The following is a 19,910-nucleotide window of genomic DNA, read 5'->3' on the forward strand; positions in this document are numbered from 1 at the left end:
AAAACAAAAGAAGACTTTGCTTATTTTTTTCCCCTCTCTCCAGACAGGACAAACCACTAATTACACTAGCAAGAGTTGTAAATCAGAAATGCTTTCTTAAGTAATTTTTTTTCCAGGTGTACATTTTCTGCAACTGCTAAGAGGATGTTCCCTCTCAAGAACAGGCAGGGAGGAAGTCTGATGGTCATAAATGGCAGGAGAGGTGTCCTAGGCTCCAAAAATAGCTTGTTTTCCAACGCAATCTACTTGTCTAGTCTAGACACAGGGTGGCTTGCCTGTGTGCCGGAGAGCCTGGTGCTAAAACAACCCTGATTAGAGTAGGAGCCTCACATGAGGGGAATTGGGTGTCTTAGTATAAGGGACTGCAGGGGAGTGCCTGATGATGAGCTTGGAAGTGGGACTAGCTTGGAAGTAGGGCTAGAGGGTTGAGATCAAGCCGGAGGTGGCTGGGAACTGGCAGTTTCAAGTAGAGTTTGATTTTTGGATTTTATGTTGGATTATTTTGTGATTTAAGGACTAGCGGCAGGGTGCTGCAGAAGCCTCCCTGATCACAGTGGAGGCCTGTGTGGTGGCCAACTCTGCTACAGGCCCATGACACAATCTCTCTGAGGTGTGATCTTCGCTATGAAAAAGTTTGAGAACCTCTGGCTTATACAAGAACGTGATCTCAAATGAACTTTATTGATCATGTCAATGCTCTGTGTGCCTGATTCACCATTGCCTTGCACCATGCATAGTACCCTATATCCATGGCTCACAACCTTTCCAGCCTACTGTACCCCTTTCAGCAGTCTGATTTGTTTTGCCTATCCCCAAGTTTCACCTCACTTAAACTACTTGCTTACAAATCACACATAAAAATATGAGTGTTCCAGCACACTGTTACTGGAAAAAATGCTTGCTTTCTTATTTTTACCATACAATTATAAAATAAATCAATTGGAATATAAATATTGTACTTACACACACACCACATTGGAGAGAGAGAGAGAGAGTAGTATAAACAAGTAATACTACAAACTAAACTTTCATACAGACTTCAGTAGTGCTTTTCATGTAGCCTGTTGTAAAACTAGGCAAGTATCAGATGAGTTGATGTACCCCCTGGAAGACCTCTGCATACCCCCAGGGGTACGTGTTCCCTTGGTTGAGAAGCACTGTTCTATACCAGTGCCAAGTGAGTGAAATTTTAGTGTATGAAGCTTCCATTCTGAGACAGAAGGTGAATTGGTCCTAAAGAACTTACTAAACTGCCAGTTCTGTTCCAGCAACCACTGGGGTCAGTGTAAAAGCTAGCAGGGATTGGGTCCTCGTTCTGAATCCAGAGGGGGAGCCTTAATTTAATCTGATCCCCCAGTGTGAGAGTTACTAGAGGCTTCTGGAATTATCAGGGCTCTCTTATTTAGACTGAACTTCTGATCCTGAGTAGTACTCAGTCAGTAGCCTTAAGCCACTCTGATATTCAGACACAGTGTGGGTCTAACAGCCTCCAACCCTGGTTCATAATTACAGCAATGGGAATGGAATGCTGAATCCAGGGATTCCAGCCTGCAATTGAACTATGGCTGTTCATGAGCATCCCTCACAGCTAGAGTGCTTGCATAGTGACAGAGAGGCTGGTTGTCTGACTCTCTGAATTATATTCAAATAACGTCGCCCCATTTCTCGAGGGACCCATTGGTGCTCTTACAAGCTCTTTAAGGCCATGGCCAGGATTAATAAAAACTGATGGATTTGAACTGGCATCTTTATGCAGCAAGGCTGTCCTGCAGACAGAGGGGCCCACATTTTTAAAGGTATTTAGGCATTGCTGCACTCAGTGTTGAAATGCTTGCCTAATTTAGCGATAGAGAGTCCTGTAGCACCTTGTAGACTAACAGACGCATTGGAACATAAGCTTTCGTGGGTGAATACTCAATTTCAGCCACGAAAGCTTATGCTTCCACATGTTTGTTAGTCTATAAGGTGCCACAGGACTCTGTCGCTTTTTACAGATCTAGACTAACACAGCTACCCCTCTGATACTTGCCTAATTTAGGAACCTGACTATTTTCAAAAGTGATTTAGGCTCTTAGGCTAAGTCCCATTAATTGTCAATGGGCTTTTGGCTCCTAAATCCCATTCAGTCCAAGGCCTCTCTGTAGCCAACTAGTTACAAACAAGGAAGGAAAATCTTTTTAAGGCACTGGAGTAAACTCAGCCCAAGTGTCTTGCCCTGCCAAATTTCCTAGCTGTCCTTGGGCAAATCATTTAATCTTTCTAAGGCTCAGTTCCTCATGTGTAAAAAGAGGATAATGATTTTTGTCTCCCACCATGTCTTTATCTTGCCTATTTAGACTGTAAATTCTTCAGGGCAGGGACTGTCTTTTACTATGCATTTGTGTCGTGCCCAGATCCTGATTTGGGGCCTCTAGAGCTGTCAGGATTGCTGGGTGGCTGGCATGGAAACGGGTATGGGCTAGGGCAGAAACTACGGGCAATGGGAGTGTTCCCAGACAAGCATTAATGTTGAACAGACTGGAGAGACTGCTTCCCTTAGGAGCCTCTATACCTGCCTTGTGTTCACCTGGGTGGATCTTCCCCTGTAGATAAGCTTCATGCCATTCAACTAGGGCTCAGCCAATCACAAGACCTGCAGGTAATTGCCTCTGACTCATTTTGTGCTCTGGTTCAGGGATGACTCCAGCTTAAGCAGGCTAAGAGGTAACTCATCATAAGCTGCTCCAGTAATACAATTAATAATGCTCTAGTGAATTTGGTGTTAGGGGCATTTGTTTTCTGGGAACTGGAATGAGAATACCAGTTTCAAACAAAGCACCAAACAGTCATCCGATGATTACAACTTTTGAACCAGAGTAAAGGACAGTACAGCAACTGAGCCATCCCGTTTTATTTAAAATTCTGGGCTTTTATTCTTTGGTTTTATGAAAAAAATATCTGAACTGAGAGGCTTTCTGGGCCATGGGGCTGCATTTTTGCCACAGAGCGTGCTCCAAGGCACCATTCTGCTAGTACAGAATAATGATGGAAATACAAAAACAGAAATTACACACTTTCTTTATCTTAACAGTGAGTCTACTATTAAAATGGGAACAGGGCAACCTAGAGGGCAGCTGTTCACTGGGTTGGTAAATAAGATTAATGAATAAAATACCTCATGAAAAGTTCTGCATCATAAATCCAGCTGCATAAATCCTTGAGTGTTTATTCTGTCTCATTAAAAAGTAGAAGGAGAGAACATTACAGAGAAGATTTTGTTTTTCACTCCAGACTATCCTATTACAGGAGTGCAGGTCAAATCTCATTGAATTCCCCAATAAGTCGGCACTCTTGGCAAAATTATGTAGGAAGCTTTGCTGATTACTTGGGTGCAATCCACATGGTAAAATTTATCTGATGGAGCCTTTTGGTTTCCAGAGGATTATTCCACTTAATCATATCTATTTTCTGTAAGCATTTTAATCAGCAGCTAATCCTCATCCCTTCCTTCACATTAGATAATTAAATCAAGATATTTTTTAAAGTAATCAGTGGGAACTAGTGATCCTTGTGAAAGCGAATAAGGAAGCCTGTGAAATATAGTAAGAATTTTTATTTTTGTTTTACCTCTGATGCATCATGAAAGGTTATAGTTATTAAACACCCTGGCTTTTTTTTGGCACAGGCAAGTTTTGGCACAGCATTAAATGTGATAATGGCACAGCTATTTGGACTGAGTAGGCCTGAGCTGAATGATTCAAAGGCTAGAGGACAGGACTGAGGTGCACTGGCAGAGCTGGTGGCCCAGCATGGGAATAAAGAGGAGGAGGGTTACTCACCAGGGCTGAGATGATCTGGAGGGGCAATGTATTTGGCAGGCTGAATGGAAAATGCCAGGTTCCTGAAGGTTAACTTCACCTATTGTAATATTAGGTATTTATTTAATACTAAGAAAAGAAATAAGAATAATCAACTTAATGGCATTGAGATTAGAAGTAGATCAACCCAGCTGCCTTTAACTAGATTGTTGATAAATGAAAATGGCTATGGAAAATATCACAATAAAAAAAATTATGTAACAAGTATTAAATATGCACTGACTCCCTGTAGACTGTTTTTCAAAGAGGTGTCGTTAAATACAGTTCTGCTTATATAGTGATATTTTTCTCCCTCCCTCTTCTCCCCCCCCGTTCCCTCCAGTTCCCTAGAGACAATACCATGAAAACAGGATTCTTGTTGCTGTGTAACTTCTGCCCTTGCAGCTCCTATTGTCACAAAGAGGCTTTTATGACATCACAACTGTTTGCCATGGTGATGCTTGTGCTATCTTAACAGCAAAGATCCTGGACACTATGCTGCAGTCCTTGGACACCCTCAAACTCCCATTGACCGCAGCAGTGGATGCCCAAGGACCAGTGGATAGAATCCCCTAATGTCAGGCGGAAGAATGAACAGACAATGTAGATGAACTCTGGTACCCAATTCTCATTGAGGATGGGCTTGTGGATCAGGCAGTGAGTTGGACCTCAGGAGACCTGCTGCCAACTCCATATGTGACCTTTGACAAATCACTTGATCTCTGTGTACATCAGTTTTCCCCACTTCAGTGAAGTTACGCTAGTGTGACTGGGCTGCCGTAGTGCATCAGTGGAAACACTACCTATGAACATGGAAAGGATACTCCTGTGGGGTAGGTAATCCCCTCTCCAAGAGGTGGTAGCTAAGGTTGATAGAAATTCTTCCGTTGACCTAGTGTTATATACCCAGGTGGTTCGGTTGGCTTAACGACCATGCTCAGGGGTGTGGGTTTTTCACCCCTCTGGGAAACCTAGGTGGATCCACCTAAAACTTCTTACTGTAGATCAGGCCTGAGAGTAGAGTTTGTTTGCTTATGTTTTTCATGTATATGTCTGTTTATGAAAAAGAAATGAGGGGGGAAATAGAAGCCCCCAAATGCTATTTGGAAGCAGAATTATTATTTATATTAGAGACTCCTAAAGGTCCCAACCAAGATTGTGCTAAACATTACAAATCGACAGTAAGACAGTCCCTTCCCCAATTCACCTGAAATTTAAATAGAGAAGACTGAGTGGGAATATCTATTTTTCTCCCAATTTACAGATGGTGAACTGAGGTCCAGAGAGATTAAGGGTAGCATTTTCAAAAGTTCCTGGGGGTATGTTTACACAGCAATTGGGAGGCATGATTGAGCATGTAAAGGCATACTTGAGCTAGCTTTGGAGAGAGCTCACTGAAAATAGCAGTTTAGCCCTGGGTTAGCTGCCCTGGGTCCTGGGCAGGATTATACTTAGGCAGATAAATTATGCCACTTCCCATGCAACTGCAGCTACGCTGCTATTTTTAGTGAGCTAGTTCAATCAAAGCTAGCTCAGGTGTACCTACACATGCTGCAATCTTGCCTCCTGATTGCAATGTAGACATATCTTAGGCGCCAAAGTCCCATTTTCAAAAGCAACTCAAGCATATAGGCTGAGACTCTCAGAGGTATTTGAAATCCATAGGAGGTGAGAGTGCAAGTACCTCTGAGAATCCAACCCCTAAGAGCCAAAGCCTCATTGAATGTCCATGGGACATGGGCTTCTGAATGTCTGACTCACTTGGAAAGGTAACTTACATTTTCAAAAGCACGTTATCCTAAGTGACTTGCCCAAGGTCACCTAGTTAATCAGTAGCAGTTTCAGGAACTGATGCAACATCTCCTTAGTCCCAGCCCAGTGTCCTAAATATTGCACCAGCCTTTCTCTATCTGTTTCAATTTCTTCACAGAACTCAGTGATATCAGCAGGGGTTCATTCTTAATTAGTAGCCCCATATTTTTGTACACTAAGATTTTTCTTTCTCTAGCATTAATGCACACTTACTGACTTGAGCACAGAATAATATTCAGGCTTTAAATTTGTAAATGAAACATTTCCATATTACTGGGGACAGGGAGGTGCATAAGTAAAACAAAGTAATGAATTAAGCAGTACAAAACCTGACAACTGTTTCCTGCATTAATGTGCAATGTAGGAGACTTCCAGAGCATATCAAGTGAAGCTCTTTAGGGAAATTCTATCAAGCCTGGAGTCCACAAATCTCAGAGATTATTTTGTGTAAGCCATGAAAGGTATTGTAACATAATTAGAGTTGTTCAGAGTTCTAGGAAGTTGTCTATCAATTCTTCATGGATTTCATTTTTAATTTGCCTCGGGAGTGCAGAAGCTGCTTCAAAGTCAGTTTAGATAGACCATCTTGCACAGGTAAGACTGTAAAATATCCCTCTAAGGTTGAGCAGCTTTCACTTGGATGAGCTGTTGGAGCCGCTGCTGATTGGCCAAAGCTGCAAACACAAGGCAGTGTTCTTCCAGTATGATCATTTTTGAAGTCCAGTAATTGCCTGGAGTCTCTCAACCTGGAATTGGTAGCGATTATCCTGGTCTGAGAGGCTATTAAATTTTGCATCAAAGCTTCCTCTTGGTAGTTTAGCTTTTAACAGGTGTATCTAATTACAGTAGTCATCGTAAAATGCACTGAATAATTCTACTTATTACAAAATTCCTCCTTTTTGAAATATATTATTTTTATTAAAAGTTATGGGGCAGTGGTAAAAGAAACAGGAGAATGCATAGAGGGGCTGATCATTAGTCTTTCTACTGACTTTAATGGGTTTGGGATTAGACTAGTGAAGTACAAATACTGCAAATTATTATCCCTGCAATTGTCCCAGTTCAGATGCGAGGGATACTTGATGGATGGGCGTCATGTCAGTGCTCCTTCTGCTCTATTCAAGAGAATATTTTGCCTATAAAAACATACCTTACGTTGTTTTAGCAATTTCACCCCAACACATGTTGCAAACTATGGCCCTTCTTCGGCTTTAAGATTTGTGTGGATTAGACTCTTGTGCCTGCAAGGAGGTCCGTGGAACTGCAAGGGTCTGCCTATGCAGATGTGATTGCAGGATCAAAGCCTATATAATTCCAAAAAACATTTCACTTCCTACCGAGATGCAGCCATGTGGAAGTTGGTAGTCAGTGGCTGCACAGGAAGCTGCACAATGCTGATGAGAGAAATTTTGACTAAAGACAGTGCAGGAAAAATCCCTTTTATAAAAATGGCCATGGGATATTTAATGTTATGTCACAGCAGGATTTTTTTTCAAAGGTGCCTACGTGATATAGGAGTACAAGTCCTATTGAAAATCAGATGCACTTGTGCTTCTAAGTTTCCAGTTTTTATAGTCTCGTATGAAAGGCTTTCCCCAAAGAGCAAGCTGCAAATAATATTCCATTTATCTATTTGTTTGGATGAGGAAGGGATGAGTCTCTTGCTGCAGAGACTTAAACATGTTCTTGGTTGACAAGGGGTGCTATCCCGGTCCCATTGAAGTCAATTGGAGTTTTGCCATTGATTTGCAAAGATGGTTAGGATTTCTCCCCAGGTGTGTCAAAGTTGGTTTTGAGGACACTAAGCATGATAGAATTGATGCCTGCTTACAGACTTCTGGACTAGAAGTTTCAGTTCCCCATTAGGACAAATTCCTATCCATTGTCTCACTGCCATGGGAGCTTGTTGGGTTGACCTATTTAAAAATATGTCCTTAATTTTGTTGTGGGTTGGGTTTTTTTGTGTTCGTTTTTTTGCACTGAGCTTTTCAGTTTCCATTACCTAATTTTGCAAATATATTTCAAACTAGTTAAAAGTAACATTAAAAACAGTTTAGGATTTTTTTATTTAAATCCATGTGTGGTGGGCAATTTGTTCAGTGCTTACAGTCTGCCCTTGATTGCAGCTGCACCATTGGTAGTAACCTGTATATATTGAAAAGAAACTTCATTGAGCAGATTTAATGTTAGGTTGAATAACAACAAAAAACATCTCTGTCAACTTCAGTCCTTAATGGGAATCATTAGCTGCAGGCAACTGGGGGAAAAAGACACTTTGGTAGATGTTTTTACTTTGATCTCCACAATCTATTTTTTTAATATAAATTAGACTGAACTTGATAAACTTGCTCTTTTGCTAATGAGGAAAGAAATGAAACCGTATTAATTCCTTTGGATTTGCAACACAGTGATTCCCAGAAGCAAGTGATTTGGAGAAATGAAGAGTAACCTGAATTTGGGGGAGTGGAAAAAGGCCTGGGATAGCATGCTGTGAATCATCCTTTTTTATATCTTTTTATTAACTTCAATGGGAGAGAAGGATAAGCTCTCAAATTCAGAATTGCATTTCTTCAGTCACTCATGTTTGCTGACTTAATCTAGCTCTTCTCTCAACTGGAGACAGGACATATTCATGACCTGGGTCTGAGAGCATCTAACCTGTAACAGGGATGCAAAGAGGTAAGTCCGTGGTGGATGGGGAAACGGATGGAAAGAAATGGCTGGTGGAGCTCTTCCCACTTGAAGGACTCGTTGAGGATAGTAAGGGCTTGCTCTCCTGACGACATAGCACGGTGTAGACATTGCTTTAAGTCAATATAAATTATGTTGCTCAGAAGGTTTTTTTTCCCACACCCCTGCGCTATGTAACTTTCATCAACGTAAGTAGTAGTGTAGACTATATTGACTTGAGGAGTATTGGGTTAAAGGCTGCTCTTCCAGGATGATATCCTTAGCTGTACTTCAGCAAAGCATTAGTCCTCTATATCCTCCACTGGCAATGACCAATATCTACTTTTTGACATTTGAGCTTTGCTGTTGGCCCAGCCCTATTCCTATGTTTCACCCTGGCTCACTGCCCTTTCCCTGTTCTGCTTTTTGAGAAGCATATAGTTGGTTACAAGGCACAGCAAATGTTTTGGTTTACACCTGAAATGGCAAAGTTGTGAAGTGGACAATGAGAGTTTAAGGTACCTTTTAAAAAAATATTTAATAGAAATATTAGGGATGGGAAAGATCTGTTAAGTCTCTGATACACCAAACCTAATGAGTAGTGTGCATCTTTGCTTTATGTGTGTGGTGTTTGGGGAGGTGGTGCTTAGGTAGGTGGGCATGAGTTTTAATCTTTTTTTTTTACACTTCAGGAAACTGGAGATGACGACTGCGAGTCTATCAAAGCCGCCCAAGTAATTTTGGATTCCCAAATCTCTGAGGCAGCGTTGAAAATCTCAGTCATTGTGTTTATTCCCTAAGGCATAAGGTTTTCATCCTAGTTTGGGCAAACCTGACACACATCTGCATTTGATCTCCCTTTTTATAGAGGAGTGGCATATTTTAGCTGTGATGCTATTATAATGAAATTAACACATCTCGCAGATGATATTTTTGGAGAGGGAAATTAGACTGTTTAAAGTTGTGTCAGAGGAGATGCCTTGAAGGATAAAACCCTTTATCCTGACAACCTTTCACTTCAGTTCTTGGGTCTTGCAGCACAGGTGTAACTTTGTGGCTCCTTCTAGTGGCTCACCAGCAGAGAATGTGGGTCTACTACAGCTAGAGGGGAGTTACTACTTTATGTATGGCAGAGACTTATGCTTTTAGTGCTGGAAGTCGTCCTGAGTTCAATCCTTGGTGATGGTCTATGATGGTGATCACTGTACATGGTACTGTGAGTGCATTGGGACTGAGATAGCTATAGTGTTTTGTCAGATATGACTGTATATCCATGCCAGTTTACCCAGCAAGACGCCACTGTGAAATTCATTCAGTTGTCTTCATGGCAGCTTTCAAGAATTCAGGATTGGGAGTTGGATAACTCTCATCCACACACACAACTCTAGGAATTCTCCTTCCCTTCCCTTCCCTCCTATTCTTGAAGAAACTGTCCCCCTGCCCGCTCATTCCCTCTTCTTAATTAACAACCTCCCCCCCCTTTTTTAATCTAAATAATTTAACACTAGGAGAGAGGTCCTTTTTCATCTCCCCTGGATCGGGATACCAACAAAGTTTCTAAATGAGATTTAATAATATAGTAGGACACTTAGTGTATATTAATTAAATATCAGCAGATGGTAAGGAGAACTCTTGCTGAGAGTGAATAAGTGCAGAGAGAAATATAACTGCCATGTAATTAAGCCAAACCTGTTGAAACAATGAAGGTGCCATTACTTTTTTAGTAACACATTAGACTTGCATGCAATGCCCAGAAATTTAATTACTACCTTACTTCTGTTGCGTTACTTCACTCCAGATATAACATGAGTAGCAAAATTCAGATCTCGATTTAGAAGAACTGCCAAGTTCAGGGGTACCTAGATCCAGAATTCTGCCCATTGTATAGATAGGGGAGGGGAGCCTCCCCCTTATTCCTTGGACTTGAGTGAATAGCGCTCCTCCACAACTTCCCTATCTCTTCCTGTAAGTACTGAATATAGGCAGCATGTGCATAATTTTGTACTGGCTCCTGATGCAGCCTTAGAATACCCCTGAAACTCAATGAGTGGTGGTTTAGTTCTCCTACATCTTTGCTCAACTCACATACATGTATTTTTTTTTTTTATTAGCAGTACCTCAAATCCTTTCACCAACATTTGGCTGCACAATAACTGTTTAAAAGGAAAGCAACAGAATCCAAAATCAAGCCGAATGCACTTGGCTACATGTTCGTTGTGGGGACTAACTTGTTCTCAGGTTTCATGACGCATTCATGCCTCTTACCAGGTTCCCTAAAGTTCACTGATGATGACTGAGCAATCCAAAGCCCTGGGTTGATGCTCTTATATCTGAACCAGGTAGAATTTGTCGTCTTGCCTCTTAGGCTCTGTCTACATGGGGGTGAAGGGGAAAGGGTTGCACCATTGGAAGCCTTCAGTGCAGATGTGCTCTTCTAGTAAAAGAGGTTTGCACTCTTGCAAATCTCCTTAATGAGTTAGCAGGATAAACTACAGTGGTGCAAACCTGTCCTTGCACTGACACAGTGCGTCTCCACGACATTTTGTTCCAATGTAATTGCAGCACTGTAGTTTAACTGGTGCAAATTTCCCTAGTCTACAACAGGCCATATATGGTGTCAACATGAAACTGGGTGGAGCTTGGTATTTTTGAGTTTTGCGTTCACTGTCTGGGCTTGTTCTAGAAATTGTCGCAAAGTAAAATACCAGATCCAAACCCCTGTAAATCCTAGTGAACAAGCTGTCTGGATCCAGACAACAGGAAGTTTGGATTGGATCAGTCTATCCCTAGACTTTCTTTCAAATTCCAAAGTGAAACTATCTTCATATCAAGGGTGGTGCTTCAAATAGTACAATTAATCTTATCTTCTTTAGTTTTGTCCTGTGTAGAGTCACAGCCCTAAAAGTAATGTCTGAGAAAAGTGTGCAACTCCTGTCCTCCCAATAATGGTCCTTTGTTAGGTAATCCAGCTGTATATTGAACATGAGTCATGTAACACAGTCTTACAAAATACATTGGTTTCAGTTCTCAGAACCATTTTTTTTTTCTAGTTGCATTTTTTTTTGGGGGGGGGGGGAGAATTAAAAGAAACCCAGACACCCAAAAACCTCAGCCAAATCTACAGAGGAACAGCCATGTGGCCTGCACTCCAAACTGGGTGCAGGATCCCTGCAAGGTGTGTGAGCATCAGCAACATTTGCCCAAGTTTTTTGACTTGTGAGGAACTTGAACCAGGCAAGTTTGACAGACAAACCCAGGTCTTGATGCAAAGCCCATTTAAGTCAATGGGAGACTTTCTATTGATTTTCAAAGGGCTTTGGATCGGGGCTCCTAGTGAGTAAAGACCACTGAGAAAGTGAAAATGTATGGAAAATTAATCCTTCCTGTAGCTCTACTGAAGGCGATTGAGTTTCACCAGGGATAGAGTTGGGTTCCAGCATTTTTCTTTTCTAATTTAAAAAATATATATCTCCCTTTGATGGAGCTCAGTATAATTGCTTCCTTTTCAAACCATTAACGAAAGCATAATCTCTCCTCTGACTACATTGGCTCCTGATGTGTTTTGCTTACATACAATGATACAGCTGGTCACCCTTCCCATCCCAAACAGGGCCTGTGAGATAGAGGGAGAATTATATGTATATTGAACCGTGGCCATTACGGCTCCAAACTGAGGGTTTCTAAAAATAAACACCATATGGGTCATCCCATGAAATATTAAATTATAAACTGCAATTAAAATTACTTTTATTAATACAGGTAATTCCTTGGGGTCATTAAGAATGTATGCAGCATCGTAAAGGTGGAACAAAGCAGGAGATGAATTCATTTCTTCTGGATAGTCTTCATGTTCCTTTTCAAAGTAAGTGAGATGGGACAGGCCAACCTGGTCTTAACAATTACCATCATGCTGGACTGAAAAGTGCATTTAGGGAGCTCAAGATGAGGGCATCAAGAGAAATTCTCTCACAGGTTCTGGTTTTGGTTGGGCTTTTCAAAGGAACCTAATGGGGTTAGGAACTCAAATCCCATTGAAATTCAGTAGGAGATGGGAGACAAATTTCCTTTTATGCTCTTTGAAAAATTCTAGCCCTTTGGCATAATTCTTCCTGTTTTTTGTCTATCATAGAAATGGGTGGGAGGCAGGGGAGAAGGATGATTTTGTAGAGACTGGCCTTGTTGTAGGAAAGTAAGGGTAATTAAGGCCTTGCTCATCCCCCAGGTTAGCTAAGACCTACCATGGCCTTGTGTCTGAGACAGTCCCTGCTTTTTCAGATGCATTCCCCTTGAAGCAAGTGCATGGAGATGGGATGGAGAATGGGCAGAGTTTTAGCTCCACCTCTAATTTGCTGGCATGGCTCACCAGATAAGGGTGCAGGGGAGGAATTGTGGCTCTCTGAGGCAGTGCTGCGACATGCTGATACTCAGCGGTGAATCTAGCCCCTAATGAATAAAGACACAAACAGGACACAGACTGACTTTAGCAATTAAACAAATAAATCTATAACTTACGTCACCAGGGTTAACACACTCCTACACTTGCAGAAAGTGTAATGAGATATTTAACCCTGGGTGGTAAAGACCTGGATTTTAAACCTCATCCTGAAGACAGCAGTATGTGTATGCATATATTCTTGGAGGCGGGTATGGATGAGCATGTGCATACAGGAGATTTGCTTGTGAGACATGTATGAATATTTGGGTGGATGTTTTGTTTCTCAATCAAGTCATTAGTTGGCCACACCTGCAATTGCACTGGAGCTGGTTGAGATCCCTTCCCCCCTCCCCCCTGACATAAATAATTATATAAAAATAACACCTTTAATCTTGTGGCTTTTTCAGCAAACCTGTCTGCATTTCCACATCATCCCTGGAAAATGGTACTTAACTGCAGAATCAGTTCCATTAGTTCCTACTATTGGAGTCCCTGTTATATTCAACCTGACATAAAACTCCCAGAAACAGACAAGAATGACATTTAAATGCATGGAATTGACAGACCTACCTTTAATTCTTTTTCTAAATAATAATGTAGAGCCACATTCTCCAGCCAATTCCACTGCCTTAAAGTACCTTGTTTGACATTTTACGGCAACAAATGAACCTCTGGCAGAGTCATTAGCTTTGGAGGATTTTCTCTTGGGACTGAGGAAAACAGTTGCCTGTTTTAACCAGCCAGGAGAGGAGAAATAAATAAATAACAGCAATAAGGCACTTGCGAGAGGCTTTGTTTGAAAAGAATAAAATGTGGAAAACATCTCAAGTCTCCATAAAGAAAACAGACCTTTGAAAATGTATAGCTGTCGTCCAAAGAAACAAATCTAGTGCTCTAGCGGGGTGTGTGTGTGTATGTATGTATGTATGTATATAAAAAATATAAATTTTAAAGTACTAAACCCAAGTGCTGTTCTTGAACCAATATGGGGATAGTCCCTGCCCTTATGAGATGACATTGAAAGTTTTGCGTTCAGTTCTGAACAACTCAGTACCAGAATGGCAGGAACAAAAGCAGAGAGGAGCAACAACAACGTTTAAGGGGCTTCTCACAATGAGTTATAGGATAAGCTTACAAAAGGATTGATTGATTGATTGGACGCTTGGTGTACCCACACTACAATGGTTGGAGTTACATAAGCTAGTGCTACCACTGGGTATATAGTGAAGTGTATAGTGAACTCCAGTTAGCTGAGTTATACGGACTATTATGGGATGCAGAACTACTAACTGTGGTATGTAACCTGACATTTAAACTAGCTTTTGTACCAGATGACTGGAGGATAGATAATGTGATGCCAATTTTTTAAAAAAGCTCCAGAAGTGATCCTGACAATTACAGGCTGGTAATGCCTAAGTTTAGTACTGGGCAAACTGGTTGAAACTATAGTAAAGAAAAGAATTGTCTGACACAGAGATGAATGTAATTTGGGAAAGAGTGAACATGGTTTTTGTAAAGGGAAATCATGCCTCTCCAACATGGACAGTGGGTATAATAGGCCAGGGGAGGCACTGCTGCTGCCACCAGACCCCTGGTTGTGGAGTTTTGGGGGGGGGGAGTGGGAGCTTTTTGTTTTATTGTGCCCCATGCAGGTTCCAGGGCAGCTAAGAAGGTGGTATTTGCTCTTGGCTTCCTGGGTTCATCAGGGACTCCAGGGAGATTACTGATGAACTCAGGAAGCTGAATAGTACATACCGCCTCCTTAGCCTCGCCAGAATCTGCCTGGGGCATATTAAGTTTCTTCAGACGAGAGTGAGAGGCTTTCCCCCGCAACGGCTTGGGGTCTGGGGAGGGGAGGCATGGCTGCGGCTGGCCTAGGCTCCTCCAGGCAGGTGGGGGAAGGGAGGCTTTGGGCAGCCTAGGGCTCCTCCAGCTGAGAGGGGAGGCACTCGGGGCTCCTTCAGGCATGGGGTATGGGGTCTCGGGGCTTTGGTTGCAGAGGGTGAGGGGGTGGAAGGGGAAGAACGGGGGGCTAGCTTCCCTAAGGGGGGCTCCACCCACTGCCCATGCTCTCCAATCTATTAGAATTCTTTAAGGGGGTCAACAAGCATGTGGACAAGGGTGATTCAGTAGATATAGTGTACTTAGATTTTTTAGAAATCCTTTGACAAGGCTCACTGAAGGCTCTTAAGCAAAGCAAACCCTCATGGGATAAGAGGGAAGGTCCTCTCATGGATCAGTAACTGGTTAAAAAATAGGAAACAAAGGGTAGAAATAAATGGTCCTCTCTCAGAATGGAGAGAGGTAAATAGTGGTGTCCCCAGGGGTCTGTACTGGGACCAGTAGTATTTAATATTTTCATAAATGATCTGGAAAAAAGGGTGAACAGCGAGGTGGCAACACTTGCAGATGATGCAAAACTACTCTGGATAGTTAAGTCCCAGGCACACTGCAAAGAGTGACAAAGGGATCTCACAAAACTGGGTGATTGGGCAACAAAATGGCAGATGAAATTCAATGTTGCTAAATGCAAAGTCATGCACATAGGAAAACATAATCCCAACTCTACATATAAAATGATGAGGTCTAAATTAGCTGCTGCCACTCAAGAAAGATCTTGGAGTCATGGTGGATAGTTCTTGGAAAACACCCACTCAATCTGCAGCGGCAGTCAAAAAAGCAAACAGTGTTGGGAATTGTTAAGAAAGGGATAGATAAGACAGACAATAATGCTTCCATATTAATCCATGGTACGCCCTACTCTTGAATACTGTGTGCAGATATGGTCGCCCCCTCTCCAAAAAGAAAAATAATTATTGGAATTTGAACAGGTTCAGAAAAGGGCAACAACGATTAAGGGTATGGAATGGCTTCCATATGAGGAGAGTTTAATAACACTAGGACTTTTCAGCTTGGAAAAGAGATGACTAAGGGGGTATATGACAGAGGTCTATAAAATCATGACTGGTATGGAGAAAGCAACAACAACAAAAAAACTTAACTCCTTCTCATAACACAAAAACTAGGGGTCACCCGAACGAAATTCATAGGCAGCAGGTTTAAGACAAAGAAAAGGAAGTATTTCGTCACACAATGTATAGTCAACCTGTGGACTTCTTTGCCTGAGGATGTTGCAAAGGCCAAGACCGTAACAGGGTTAAAAAAAAAACTAGATAAGTTCATGGACGATAGGTTCCTCAATTGCCATTAATCGGGATCCGCAGGGATGGTGTTCTAGCCTCTGTTTGCCAGAAACTGGAAATGGGCGATGGGATGAATCACTGGATGATAACCTGTTCTGTTCATTTCCTCTGGGGCACCTGGCATTGGCTGCTACCGGAAGACAGGGTACTGGGCTAGATAGATCTTTGGTCTGACCCAATATGGCCATTCTTGTGAAGCTATTTTTCTTCTCTTCTTCCCCCCCCCCGCCCCTCCCACTTCCTGTTTAATCAGTGGACGTTTTCCCTCCCACGCTGTTGATATGCAATTATATAAAGCAGCAACTTCCCAGCCTGCTGTCCTATGAGGAAATTCATTTTTTGTTTCACTGACCCATCCCTTTTCAAGAAGGTGAAATGTGCTCCCGTGTAGTCAGCTTGCCAGACACCACTTAAGCCCTATGGGCTACATGTTAGGGGCTTAAATGTTCCAAAGCTCTTGGGCAGGTCCTCTTCGCAGTGGTGAGTGTCACCCATTGTTGTGATTAGGTCTGAACATTCATCTAAATGCAGACAGGAAGAATTTTTATTCCAGTGTCAGTCTAGACAGCATTGATTTACTCTGCAAATTCATTATCCCAGCCAAAACTATTGGGCACACATGAGGAGCAACTAGGTAGTGATAACGTTTCCTGCATATTTAGCCAGCTTGCTAGCTCAGTCTGCTGCTGCTTGCTGTTGCTTTTTTAGTAACAGATCAGACTAGTGGCGTCTGATGCACAAAAGGGTTCAGGCTACAAGTAGCTCCTGCCTGTTCCCATTGGCTAGATCAGCATGTAATGGATTGGAGATAACCCATGCTGATAGAGGGCTATCATCCTGTTAAAGGGAGCATGGAAGTGGGTTGGAGAGTGGCTAGAAGGTGGTAATAAGGCTAAACCAGTTGCATTACATTAAGAGCGGAGGGTTATGCAAGTTGAAACCCACTGAGTCTGGACAGGTGCCAGGGATTGACTTTTTCACCCCCACACCTTTCTTCAGTGAATTTCACAGTGATGCAAGAGAAACAGTCCTAGAGACTGAAGTCCCCTCCTTATCTAGAAGATAAAATACAACGGGACTAAAGTGGAATACAACCTTCCCTTTTTTTGGTACCCATACCAATGTGCCTCAAATGTGCCCAGAAGCAACAATCCCTGTGGATGAAAGGGGAGTTTAAGGTGAAATTTTCAAACTTAGGTGCTTAACACTGGGCTACTAAATCCATATTTAAGCAGCCTGATTTATTTATTTTTAAAAGGTTCTGATCCACCTCCAGCTCCCACTGACGTTTGGTGGGCTTTATGGGTGCTCAACTCTTCTGAAAAGTAGGGTTTTAAAAATATATTTGCCTAAAAATGGATTTAGTGCCCTTACTTTAGGTATCCAGGTTTGACAATATTAATTTTAGTTTCCATGCTTCCATTATTATTCAATTTCTGGCCTCTCACAGTTGCCAACTTTCGTGTGGTAAATAAGCACCTGACTTTCACAATAAGCCCAAAGTCAAGCTAATCCCACTTCAAAACAAGCCCATCCCTAAAAACCCCAACACTCTGTGACTAGATCCCCCTGGCATGCAGATTGGGATTGTGGTGGGCCCACTGTGCACCCCTGACTCCCTTCCCCCTGCTTGCTGGGAGCCAATAAAAAAAAGCTACAAGCCAAACACTGGCCAACAAGCAACTTACAAGCCAATTAAGCCAAAAACAAGCCCAATTTTTGCAGGGGACAGAAGAGAGGATTTCCAAGGAACAACCAAGCATGATTCCCCAGATCTAAAATTCACTTAAAACCTTTCTATCATAAAAAAACAAACAAACCTTAACCTGGATATGTTGGGTTATATTATGTAGCATTTGTTTTTCGTGCGATCTCAACCTTTTCTACCCAGTTATCTGCCTAGCATTTTCTCTCCTCTCCCTGTTCAGCAAAGCGTTTAAGTATATGTTTAACTTTAGGCTTATAGTTATGCACATGCTTAAGTGCTTTTCCTGAAGCGGGATGGACGCAAGACCTTGTTCAAATGCTTTGCTGCAATGGGGCCAAAGAGCTTGTCCACATGGAAGTTGCACTGGTATAAGATTTGTTGGTATAGTGCAATCAAAAGAAAGATTTCAGTGGGGAGCGTTCACACTGTACCGCTTGTGCCAGTGCATCTCTCGATGCTTGTATCTGCACAACAGCATGCTGTATTACTAAAAGCATAGTGGATTAGTAACGCAGTGTCCTCCACATCAGCTGCAGACTCATTGTGTTATGGGAACTTTTGTGCTGTGTATTGTGGCACACCTGCTGGAATTGTGGGAGTTTTGGGTCAAAAGCCCAGAATTCAGCCCTGTGAGGAGGGCCAACAGGCCTATATGACTTCTTAGGCCCTATTTTGAAGGCTTAATTGGGAAATAAGTGATGTACAGGCCTAGTGGTGCTAGATCTCTGCACAGTGGGTGAATTTTACAGTTGTATGTAGCAGTTGTTGGCTGCTACTCTATAAACGTCCAGTGAAATCTCAGCCCCTCATAACTAACAGTTTTTCAGCAGCTGTACAAACTGATCAGAGGAGGTATTAATGCTATCGTTGCAACATTTTCTCTTTATCTCTTGTTCCTCTCTAAAAACTGCCAGTCGAAACACTTAACCATCCAATTTCCAAGGGAAGATAGGAGCTTGGCTGTTGCCGCTCTTCTGTGTTTGGTTTCACAAGTGTGAAATTGAATGCCTTTGATTTCCCATTCCATAAGGATCATCAGAGTCCTTTTGCTCAGATGAGTGCACAAGGTCATGTGGCAAACTCAGATCGAAGGACCCGCTAGCTCATAACTAGAGACTGAAATGTCACAACGCAGCCCTCCAGAATATCCAAAATAACAGGATAATAAGATCTGCTTAGTATTCTGAGAAATGAGTTAAAATGATCATAAAGGCATTAACACTGCCTTACTGAACACAGGGAATTTGTTGTATAGCAGAAGATGACACTGCAGCTCTCTTGGGATTTCCTAAGGGATTTTTGTTTGTTTTTAAGAACAAAAAGAAAAAATGTACAAGTAGCTAAAGCTTGAAAAAGCAGTCTAACCAATTTCCTGAAGCTGCAGTCTCCAACAGCTCAGAAGTGTTCTGCCTGTAAACTAAGTGGGCCGAATTCATCCATCCCTGGAATAACTCTATTACTTCATTGGAGTCACACCAGAGATAAGTTTAGCCCATTAATTTGACATGTGCCATGTAGAAGGCTAGTTGAAACAATATGTAACCTTTTATCCCCTCCCCCCCAATCTTCTAGCCAATAGGAATTGAGCATCTTGCATGGACTCCGCATAAATAATTTACATATAGACACACTTTGGTTGATTTGGTCTCGAATACAACACTTTTCAAAGCAAGTTTCTACCTGAAATCTCATATGTTCTTCCTCTATATTCCCCGCTCCCCAAGAAATCCATAATGAGGTTCTTATTGTATTCACCCTTATTTTGTCTATCCCCATCCCCTTCCAACCACTGTCTAACAACATTCATTGCTTTGGAGATGCCAGTCTGAAGAGGGAGGGCCAGAATATCACGGAGAAACCACATATTATCGGGCGATGTAAGAATGAAATAAAATGGTGTATCTAGCCCAGTGCCCAGGGTATTTCTATGCTGCCATCAGAGGTGTGATTGTAGTATGTGTAGATGTATGCAAGCTAGCTTTGTTCTAACTAGCTCAAATAACACGAGCACTGATGCAGTGGCAGCACTGGCTGGCCACCCTAGTACATACTCACTGTCCCTGGTGAGATTATACAGCCCATGCTGCTGCCTTACTGCTCTTATTCAAGCTAGCTAGCTTGTTTGGCTGCACATGCTTTGTGTGGACATAGCCTCTGACAGCAGCCAATGCTGGATGCTTCACAAAAAGGAGTAATCCTTCTCTCCCCACTCCCCCCCCATAATGCACCTTGTGCCATTTTATACC

This window comes from Trachemys scripta, chromosome 2, assembly GCF_013100865.1.
Source record: "Trachemys scripta elegans isolate TJP31775 chromosome 2, CAS_Tse_1.0, whole genome shotgun sequence".
NCBI classification, from domain to species: Eukaryota; Metazoa; Chordata; order Testudines; family Emydidae; genus Trachemys; species Trachemys scripta.